The following is a 12,208-nucleotide window of genomic DNA, read 5'->3' as shown; positions in this document are numbered from 1 at the left end:
CAAAATTTACAACAAATGGACGAAACAATAAAACGAACGGACAATTCCAAAGTACAAAGAACTGGACCAAATGGACGCTTACAGAAACGCGACTATTGACGCACTGTGAATGCACAACAGTGGCTTACTGACGAAACTCAAAAACTTGTACAGACGACTTACAGACCCACATGACTTGGAGGTTAGGACACTGAAGTCGTCAATAAAAAATGTCGTTCTGTTGATTAAAAAGAACTACAGGTTATCAATTAACAAGTACTGGGACCGTAAGATCCGGTCCGTTAATTCCAGTGACCCTAGTATGTTCCCTAAATCAAAAAGATATTCAGAAAAGAGAATGATCATGACCTTCCATGTCTGAAACTCCAAAGAACTGAAGAGAACAGGGATGTACTCATGACAGCGCAAATAGATCCAGAAGAAGCCATCTTTGACGATGACTTTTATATAATTGAAGATCCGAAGGAAAAAATGGTAGCGAAAGCTGCTTTCCATATTATCCAGTGCATTGGAAGACCGCTGTGGTTCATCCTCTCCCGAAAAAGGGAATGGACAACCGTCAAATCTTCGGTCAATAAGTCTTCTTCCGAATATCAGCAAAGTTTTCGAAAAGATCATCAATAGTTCCCTGACTAAGGGCTGCGGACAGCAAAATAATTCCGGATAAACAGTTCGGGCTCAAGGCGGGTCATGACACAATTCATGCTGCGTCTTAACTCGTTTCTGATATCAAATGGAATAAATCAAAACAACAATGCACAGGTGCTGTTCTGGTTGATTTGAAAAAGAGGGTCTTTACCTACAACTGAGCAGGCTTGGTATAAGCAAGCCGTTGTTGTCAAAAGTGGCAATGTAACTTCTACCGCAACATTCTTAATAAAAAATGGTCTTCAACAGTGAGCGGTGAATTCGCCGATTCTCTTCAGCATTTACACCAGCGATCTGATAGGTAGTCTTACAAAGGCAATTGCGTACGCCGACGATCTAATTGCGTACAGAACGGCCCGAAAGGTTAAGGTTATTAGAATTCTCTTGCATCGTGATTTCGACAAGACTCAGCGATATTGCGACGACTGGAAACTGAAAATAAATATCCAGAAGTCGGAGACAATTCTGTTCCGGACTCCGTTGGCTAGGGACACGAGGGACGCGCGCAAGATGGTCATCGTTGATCTTCAGGGGCAGTGATTAGCGAGCAAAAGTGTAGTGAAGTACCTTGGTATCTGGTTAGATCAATATTTGTATTTCGAAAGATATATAAAAGCTGCTCTGACCAGGGCCAGAGGAGCCTTCACTCGGACGAAACGGCTGTTTTTTAGGAGTCAGCTTGACCCCAGAGTGAATGTAATTTGCAACATGGCCTTCATTCAGCCGATGATCGATTATGGTTGTCCTGTGTGGTTCAACGTTGCCCCTTCCCAGATGGAGAAGTTTCGGGTGTTCGAGGGGCAGTGTTTACGGCGCTGCACCGGCTTATATCGAACAGCCGAATCTTCTTACGTGCATTACTATTCCAACGAGGTTTTGTACAACGAGGCTCGAATCAACAGAATTGACAATTTCGTGATAAAACTCGTTTGAGGTCACATTGCAAGAGCTATGTCTTCGACCAACAATTTAATTTCCGGGCGTTCAATCCGAACGACGAGTATTTTTAAAGGGCAAGCTTGAGCGGCTTCATTCCACCAGAGGCATTCCTTTTTTTAGACAGATGTGGTCTGATACAGGATAGATTGGCAGTTCGTAATCTACCACGTCAGACCACGAACCGTGGATAGGCGACTCCTGTACAATCGGGACGTCATGGCACAAGGCGGAGCAGAGCTCCTTCGGTCCAGTAGGGCTGTGTCCGAACGGGACCGAACTGATAGGGTGAAGCAGGAGAACCAGTTTTGGTTACTTCAATCGGCACTTGAAAGTGGGTAGTCGGGATGGCCGGCTTACATGCTTGTTTTATAGTTTTAAAAATTAGTTTTAAGGAGAATAGGCATGGTGGAACAAAAAAAAAACATGAAATTAAAAAAATAAAAAAAAAAAAAAAAAGAGGCTGGGAAGCGCCCCAAGCTGATAACTGATAAAAGTTTGTAGGTTTTCGTGTTGGGTTAAAAAAGTTGTTAGTTGAATTATTGTTGGAAAATTTAAAACTCCCAACTATATTTTTCATATAAAGCAATAGTTAAGTTTGAAAATCTAGTGTTAGAATTTTAGTCAAAAACAAATTTTTACCAATTTAAGTTGCATTTCTTAAGTTTTTACAAATTAGATGAATGACATTAATTTGAAAGATAACAATTTTGTGTACTATTTTTTGTAGATTTTATTTTCTTATGAAAATAACGGACTGTTCGATTTTTATAAAAAAAAACTCCTGAATATCGAAAACAATATTTTCTGTTAAATAAAATATGTTTGAAGACAATATTTTTAATTTTTGGAAAGATATTTGAGTCGAAAATCAATTTTTACCAACTTTTATTTAATTTTGTTTTTAGGCTTTTATTTTTTGTAAAAAAAAAACCGTCAATTCAATTTTTCTCAACATTTTGCAGAATGTTGAGAACAATATTTCTTATAAGATAAAATAAGTTTTAAGCCTAAATTTCAAGTTAATTCAAGATTCAAGATGGTAAATATATCAAGTTGGTAAATATAGAATCGATATTCAATATTTACCAACTTTGAGTAATGTTTTTTTTAGATTTTTATTTTTTATAAAAAAAACTGTCGATTTTCTCAAAATTTTATCAGAAGTCAAAAACATTATTCTTCGTTGCACAAAATTGTTTTGGAGATGAAATTACATTTAAGTCGTAAAATTTTCGTATCACGTTACAATATATTATAATATAAAATTTTACAGACATCTTTCTAACAATCTTTTATTTCGACTCTAGGGACCTTGAAACGTCGAGAAATTTCAAAATTTTTAATTTGACAAATCGGACCCATTAAAATAACAAAAAAAACTGTTATATAGTTAGATTTGCTGCTGTGTATGTAGTTTAAGTTTATATTAAGGACCTTATTTTAAGTAGTTAAGTTTTAAATAGTTTTAAGTTCTAATAAATACAAAAATAAACAATATTGAATTGAAGTTAAATAGATCTTAGCTCCGAAAGGCATTAGTATTAAGTGTTATAGATTAACTTAAAGCGTCCGTATGGGACCATTAAGTAAGTTGTAAGTTATTGTTATTTAGAATGAATATTCCAGTTGTATGAGATTTTGTCTAGATTTAAGATAGGTTTAAAAATGATTTAATGAAAATTAATTTAAAAAAAAGTGCATTGGTATGCCCTGCGTGGGGTCTTGCGTTCAATCCTCGCCTGTGCCACCTATAACTGTTTTTCACGGGTACTGCCTCTTGCGAGGAATTGATAAATCGTCCAAAAGTAATTCTTGTCATGAAAAGTACTTTCTCAAATTAGCTGTTCGGATTCATCTTAAAACTGTAGGTCCCCTCCATTCCTGACAACATTACTTGCAGGAATGGTTGAGAGTCGTGAGTCACTATAGGCCCTATTTCTCAACGGACTGTTGCGCCGACTAATTTTTTAACTGAAACGTTCGTAAATAAAATATGAAAGCAAGTTTGCTCATTATTTTCCACATCTTGTAAATTATTTTGACAGTTTCATTGCGCCAATTCTTACAGTTTTTTTTTTCATTTTTTTAAATCTAACAAACGCAAACAAAATCCAAGAAAATCCTCATTCCGTTTCGTACGTCAATGTCAACCGATCTGTTGCAGCAAAGTGGATAAATGAGCCCATAATAAGTTGCGTTCAACTTAAAGTTGGAGACAATTTTTTTAAGGTTACAGATGAAATAAATCAATCTATAGCCCTTTAATCTAAGCCCTAAATCTCGATGAAATTCGATTCAAAAATGAAAGCAACTTGGTTTCTGTATATCGAAGACTAAAATAAGTAACATAAAACCTGAAAAAGTGTGGATCGCATTTAATTCTAATTTCATAAAAAATAAAGAAAAGAATACTGCCTTTTTCCCATTAATTGTGTTTACCCAGCTCTTTGTTTTCGCTCTTAATTCTTAAAATGTAATTTATATAAATTGTATCCCACTTCTGATTTCAAAACGTGCGGTATTCCCCCAAATCTCTTATTTTTTCAGCAACATTGTATGAAACAAAAGATATATACGAAAGCATCACAATTCACCTCTATATACATTCTACATAACCTAATAAAAACAAATCATCTCCTAAGCATCCTCTAAGGACACATAATAAGCCTTTTCCACAAGCCCATTCATCTATTGTTTTCTCGTGTTTACACAAAATAAGTCTTTTAAAACACAAAAATAATTATGGTAATATATAATATTTTTATTGAATAAATTAAATGTACAACTGTTCACTTATGGATGACAAAGATGAGTGATCAAAGGTTTGCAAAAGGCACACTAAAAGGTGGTCAGTCTTCATAAAAATTACATATCAAATAGCAGCGCGTGAGGCAAAACATTGAACTTTTATTAAAGATCATATTTCGTCTGGCCTCACGCTGCTGAGGGAGTTGGGTGGAATATGGGTTGTGGGAAAGGTAAAAATTTGGATAACAAAAATATAATAATTAAAAATAATGTATGGGAATTGATAAAGGCATCATTTCCCATAGTGTCAGCATTTATTTAAAATGTAGGTGTGATATTATGGTCGGGTGTTTTTGTGTTACTTAACATACTCCCCCCCTTTGAGGGATCTAATCGCTCAAAACTCTAAAATTCTGTATCTATTTCGAAGCGAGGAGCAATTCTTCTAGGAATGGGTTTGGGTTTTCTATTTTTTACGCAGTAAAATATGATGAATCCAATCATTGCAATAAACAATATGAAGCTTATGCCATAGTGATGATAATCATGATTGTTTATATCATTTTCCCAGGTATCCTTATCTAAATCTTTAGCTACTTCATTTATTTTGTCCTTTAAAATTTGTATTTCCATATAATTTGTCTCATTACCCGAAGATGAAATAACACTATTATCTTTAGTGGATGCAGTTGTTTTAATTGCCTCGGAAATTCTTATTGAGGGAATAAATGAATTTTGTATAGTGGTATTGCTTAGAACTCGGCCATTTATAATTATGTGTGGGAGTTTCAATGTACATGGTCTTAAAAATTCTATCAAACCACTTCCACTTAAGGCTAAGCTCTTCGTAGTTCCTTCACATACAAGTAAACCAGTTACAACATCTTCAAGAGCGAATATCCAACTATTGGAACCTCTAAGACTTATCCATTGATCGTGAAGAATGGATTTTGTTAAAAAACAGTGACTTATAGCACTGCTCAAATGGTTTAGTAATGAAACTGCACAACTTTTATCACTGTCTCGATGGATCATTGTTGGTAATTGTTGGTTACAAATATAATTTTTGGTTGAAAGAAAATGACATGACAGTAATTGATTTTCTGTTAACTCAAAGTACCTATCTCTCGTTGGAGTAACTGCTAAATACGGGGATGATAATTCTATAATGAAACTTGAATCATTTTTAAATAGTGGAAATGGAACCAAATTAAAAAGCTGAAATTCTTGGTTATCAACTAAAGGAATCATCATTTCAAATACTATTGAGTCATTAAGACTTCGTCCTTTGATGGATGACAGCTTAAAAATATCTAATACAGATGCTGTAGGGACGTTAAGATAAGGCGGAATATTGTTGCGAATAATTTGGAGTTGTTTAACAAATTGTGACGGTGAAATGAAATGAGGGTTCATTTTTACATTATTAAGACTCAGGAGAACGTCAAGTAATGTGTCTTGCACCCTCTCAAGGTTCGTAATTGATAAAATCAAATATGATGTTAACGCTGAAAAACTCTGGCTGACATCAATTTTTTCTTGATGCCTTTCAATGTTGTTAAGTGATAATTCGAACATAGTTTTAAGGCCTTTGAATTGCTCTGTGAGCTGCAAATTGCTTCGTTTAAGCAGATTTACCGTTGAATCTGCGATCGAACTCTGTTTTTTTAAGAGATGTACTAGGTGCTGTTCATCCTGTTGGACCAAAGAGATTTGCTGCTGTATGTCCTTAGCATCATCTTGATCCAATACCCCGAATAGACTGTGTGCAACGTTGCCCACAAAGTCGAAAGGAGATCTAGCAATCCTAACCCGTTTGTTATAACAAGTATGATAGTTATGGACAAGGTCATTGTTTGATTCAATTATGACCACCCTATGTTTCAACGCGGTAATTGTGGGCAAACAGTAGGGATTATATTTTAATTTATCTAAACAGATTTTATCCATTCTGTTTAAATACGTTTTTACTTCTCCTAGCTCTGCCCAATATGATGACAAATTGTAAAATATATAAATATTCCAAAAACTATTAACAGTGCTAGCAGTACCAATATCTTCAAAATAGATGCCTGTTGGATTGTCGAATTTAGTAATCTTTATTGGTTCAATATCTGTGGCGATTGTCAATGGAAACAATAGCAACATAAAACATAATAATGTTACCAAAGAATTGCCGATGAATCTTCCACTTCTTAATCTCATTGAGGGTTGGGTTTTTGTTGGTGCTTTCAAAGCCTCCTCTTGCTGCCCTTTATAATCAATCGGTAGGTTAGGTTAGGTTAGAGTGGCTGTCTAGATATCATTGACACACGTAGACCTCAAGGGTCCATTGTGATACCACTAATGAGGTTACTCATGGGAGTAATGAATTTAAACAAACCATTTTGTGCTTTTAATAAAGTTAGAGAGACGTTTTGTGTCAATATTTGCCAGTTCACTGGTATTATCGAAGAAGGGATTACCGAGAAAGTAATTCCTTCTAATGGAGAGTGCTGGACATGTACATAGAAGGTGTTGGACTGTTTCCTCTTCCTCCTCGTCCATGCAGCTTCTACAGAAGTCATTTGTGTAGACCCCTAGCCTCAGAGCATGTCTACCTATGAGGCAGTGTCCCGTTATTACTCCAATTGTAGAGCTTATACTTTGTCTGCTTAGTGATATCAAGCCTTTTGACCGTTTTAAGTCAATACTTGGCCATATTTGCTTGGTTGCCAGGCAGGTGGTACTTCGTGACCATCTAGTGTTTGTTGTTTCTAAAGCATATTGCTTGAGAAGATATTTGCATGTAGCAAGTGGTGTTCCTATGTTATGTTTTTGTCTAACATAAGGCAGAAGTGTTCCGTTTTTGGCGAGCTCATCGGCTTTGCAATTTCCCGGAATGTCTCTGTGGCCCGGCACCCAAATGAGGTGAATGTTAAACTGTTCCGTCATCTCCTTCAGAGATGATTGACAATCGTGGACTGTTCGAGAGTTTGTGGAGACAGACGCGAGAGATTTAAGAGCGGCTTGGCTGTCCGAGAAGATACGTATATCCTTACAAGATATAACGTTTTCTTTGAGCCAGGATAGTGCTTCTTTTATCGCCATTACTTCTGCCTGGAACACACTACATTGATTGGGAAGTCTATAGGATAGACTGAGATTCAGTTGTTCTGAAAAGATACCACTTCCAACTCCGTGATCGGTCTTTGAACCGTCAGTGTAGAAGTGTACCGCATCGTCTTCCAGGGGTCCCTCTTCTTCCCAGGAGGATCTTGAAGGGATGGACACATGGAATCTTTTACCAAATACCATTTTTGGGGTGGTATAGTCTAAGCGATCTGGGATAGATCTGAAATTATCTAGAATGGTTGTATGTCCAGTATTGTTACTGGTCCATTGAGAGGTGGCTCTAAGCCTTACACATGAGTTGGCAGCCACCTTTTTAGAGAAGATGTCAAGTGGTGTTAGGTTTAAAAGCACTTCCAGTGCTGCGGTTGGTGTTGTGCGAAGTGCTCCTGTGATGCACATACCTGCTGACCGCTGGACTTTAATGAGTTTATTTAGATTTACCATCTTATCCAGTGCGGTCCACCATACGACGGCTCCATAAATGAGTATCGGCCTGATTACCGAAGTGTATAGCCAGTGGGTTATTTTTGGGGAGAAGCCCCATTTTGATCCTATGGCCTTTTTACAAGTAAAAAGCGCTACAGTAGCCTTTTTGACTCTTTCATCAATATTTGCCTTCCAATTTAGTTTTTTGTCTAAAATGAGGCCCAAATATTTAGCTTGGTCGGAAAAGCTTAATGGTATTCCTTTAATCTTTGGTGGGCTAGTCTGAGGAATTTTATATCTTCTCGAGAAGAGTATTAATTCTGTTTTGTGTGGGTTGACGTCCAATCCACATTGATTAGCCCATTTAGTTAGCCTGTTTAGGGCATTTTGTAGGAGTTCCGAGAGAACTTGGGGGTGCTTCCCAGATACGGATATCGCAACGTCATCAGCGTAGGCAATCACCTTGAAACCTTCTGTTTCCAATGTTGTAAGTAAGTCGTTTACTACCATGTTCCATAAAAGAGGCGAAAGGACTCCACCTTGGGGAGTGCCCCGATTCACCGATCTGGTGGTAGTAAAACTTCTCATGTTAGAAATTATTGTCCTGCTTTTGAGCATGAGACTTATAAGATCTATGAGTGACTTCTCTAATTTCAGCTTATCCATTGCTGTTGTGATCGCCTGGTAACTGACGTTGTTGAAAGCTCCTTCAATATCTAGGAACGCTACCAGGTTATATTCTTTGTATTCGAGGGAATGTTCAATAGTACGTACCAGTGAGTGAAGTGCTGATTCTACTGATTTTCCCTTAGAGTAAGCATGTTGAGCTGTGGAAATGAGACATGGTTTTAAATTATGTCTGATATAAATTTCAATCAATCTTTCCAAGGTTTTAAGAAGGAAGGATGATAGGCTGATTGGTCGTAGATCTTTAGGGTTAACGTGTGAGGGTTTCCCTGCTTTGGGAATGAAGACTACTTTTGCCATTCTCCAGGCTTTGGGAATATATCTCAACCTTACACAGCTTGTCAGAATGATTTCCAATGGTGGAATAATCATGTCTGAGCATTTTTGTAGTTCGGCCGGAATGATTCCATCTGGTCCTGGAGATTTATATGGATCAAAGCTGTCTATGGCCCATTGCAGTTTTTCCCGCGTTATTAGATCAACTAAATCGCTTGTAGAAGCTTGAGACTCTGATGTTAAGTCGTTGAGTATGTTAGAACTACCTGGAAAGTGGGTGTCTAATAACAGGTTAAGAGATTCTTCATCTGTGATAGTCCATGTGCCTGTTTCTGTCTTTAAAGCACTAGGTATTGTTGGACTTTTTGAGAGAATTTTCCTGAGTCTTGAGGCTTCTGAAGTATTTTCTATTTTACCACAAAAATTTCTCCAAGAAGACCTCTTACTCTTTCTTAATTCTTTTTTATATTGCTTTAGAGCTTGTTTGTATAAGTCCCAGTCAGAAGGAGATCTAGTGTACTTAGATCTATTGAAGAGTTTACGACAGCTCTTTCTGAATGGTTCTAATTCTTTATGCCACCAATGAGGTTTCTTTTTACCCTTTAAAATGGTTACAGGGCATGAAGATCTCATTGATTCATTTAAGGCTTCGGTGAGATGATTTACAGAAAGGTCTAGTTCATCTTTACTGGAGGAGCTTTTAAGAAGGTTATGATTAAGCAGTTGTGCTAGTACCTCCCTATAACGCTCCCAGTTGGTATTCCGGTGATTTCGAAATCCCGTAGATGTATTTGCTACATCTTTGAGCTCAAACTGAATGTATTTGTGGTCAGAGAAGGAATTCTCTTTTGAGACATGCCAGTTTGAAATCATATTGTGGATCGAGTCAGAGGTAAGTGTAATATCAAGTACCTCTTTCCTATTCTTGGTTACAAATGTGGGTTCATTACCAATATTACTTATGAGTAGGTTAGTGCTTAGTAAATAATCAAATAAGTACTCACCTCTCTCATTTATATCAGAGCTACCCCATACCGTGTGATGGGCGTTAGCGTCTGAACCAATTAGGAGACCAACTTTTTTCGATTGCGCGTCCGCAATTGCCTTCCTCAAGGTGTTTCCTGGAATTGGGCTGTCGTGGCCAAGGTAGGAGGATATGAGCCAGTAGGTGGCTTTATCTGTTGTTAGGACAGCGGTGGTGGTGTCCTTGTCGCTGTAATTGGGGAGTAAAAATATGTTTAAGTCATTTTTTACTAACATGCATGACCTTGGTTCACCTTTCTCCGATGCATATAATATTTTATAGCCAGGAGTCCTGAGACCTCTGATGATGGAGTTTGAGACCCACGGCTCCTGTATTAAGACGATGTCTTCCTTGTTCTTATGCAGTCGGAGTATCAGGTTGTTTGTGGCCATGATGGCGTGATGGAGATTAATCTGTACTAATCGCAGCATTGCTACTATTAGTCAGATCAACCTCCACCACTGTTTTGTCGGCGTTTTCCTCGTCTGAGGAGGACCTAAGCAGGTCTTCCTCACTCTGGGTGATGCCTAAGGTGGCGTCTTCAGTCTCCATGTCGGAGTTACTGTCGACTTTAGTTTTAGCCTCCACGTCGGATGGCTTATTTGGGGCAGTGGATGTCGATGGTTCCACTTTTGGTGTTGCATCGACCTCCATTTTCGTTGCCAATGAATCGCTTCCCTCCGCTGAAGAGGCTTCTGTGGGGGGCGTGTTTAGCGTATCTTCATCTTTTTTATAAATACGCATCATGATTTCATCGAAACCATACCTAATCACACCTTTGGTCGCGGCCAGTGGAGCCAGTGATTCCCTATTGATCAGCACGAGAGCCGATCTATAGTGACCCACTGTCTCCTTCTCAACCTTTGGTACTTTCCAGTCGTGAGTAGGCAGGTCCGGATTACTTGTTTTGATCAGTTTCATGATCATGTCTGGACAGTTGTGAAGAGCCGGGACCATTATACGTGCTCTTGGCCGGCAAGGAATATTCTCCCTTGCAACAACCTCGAGCTTGGCACCCGGCCAGACTTCTGGCAAGCCATTGACAGCAGCCCTGTATAGATCGAAAGATCTCTGATCACCACAGGCGATGAGTTTGATGCGATTTTGGTACCATCCTGCATCGGCTGTGTCTGGGAGAGGCCCCGGATTTTCCTCGATAACAGATAAAAATCTGAAACCGAGGTGAGCCTTGACCTCTGCCCAATGATCATGAGAGATGTTACCATCCACATGACTCCTGTCAATGACCGCGGCAATGATCTTACCTTTGAGCGCGTCGCTGAAGGAGAGATCTTTGTTGACGGCTGATGTGCTGTTGGAAAGCACCTTCTGCCTTTTTGGTTCGGGCTTGTCACCCTCGAAAGACCTATCTCGCTTTGACGTTGAGTCGCCGCAGGTCGGTTTAGCTTTTTTGCTAAGAAAGCCACTAGCCCACTCGAGTTTACGCGTTTGCTCTGGGGTTCTTTCCGCCGCCGGTATGACACCGACTGCGGCTAGAATCCTTTCGGCGTTGCGTTGGTCTCGATTGGCCTGTGACTTCTTGGACTTCTTTTTGGCCGGCCCAGAACTATGTCCGTGTATCACAGATGTGGGTCCACCTCCAGATTTAATCGCTACCGATGCCAATCCGGGTGTGCCCTCACCCTTTGAGTCAATTCCACATGTCGCAGATTTTGTCTCTCCGGATGGGGTGTCCCTTTTTGGGGTCGCTTGCGACGTCGTAGCAGGAGCGGGGAAGAGGTGGGGTGTGGAATTTCCGCCATTGGGACTGCCGAGCGTCACAGCTGTTCCACTGACGGGTAATTCCTTTAAGTATATGTTGCGGCTAGTAGAGGGAGAAGGACTCTCGCCACTAGTTGCAACCACAGGGTTGACAACACGTTCACACACCTGATTTGGCTCGACAGCCTTTTCAGGTGATGTGACCGCATTGGCAGCCTTGGTGCGATTTTTTTGTTTAATAATTGTTTTGTTTGTTTGTTTATTTTTAATTTTTTTCATTTTATTCCCACGAGTAAAGCGGAAAGACGGTCAGCCCCGGCAGAGCCGCTTGCCGGGGTAAGGCAGAAATATGACGGAAATTGCCACAGCATCCGAAAGAGCTCGTTAACGGCTGGTTTATCCCCCAGCCTTTCATTCTTCGGCACGGTTTTCGTACTAGTACGCTCACACCACCACTGAAATTAGGAACCTCTAAACTATGATTAAATTGGGTTTCCGAACGTTGCACTATTGAGGAGTTACAACAATTCAGCGATCCAACTCAACCTTAGCTAATCACCATCCTGCCAAAAACGCACAGGACTACTGTGGTGATCATTGCCCGCCTGGCACCCACTTGGAGGG

Source organism: Eupeodes corollae, chromosome 1 (genome assembly GCF_945859685.1).
Source record: "Eupeodes corollae chromosome 1, idEupCoro1.1, whole genome shotgun sequence".
NCBI classification, from domain to species: Eukaryota; Metazoa; Arthropoda; class Insecta; order Diptera; family Syrphidae; genus Eupeodes; species Eupeodes corollae.
Note: the sequence above shows the minus strand (reverse complement) of the source record.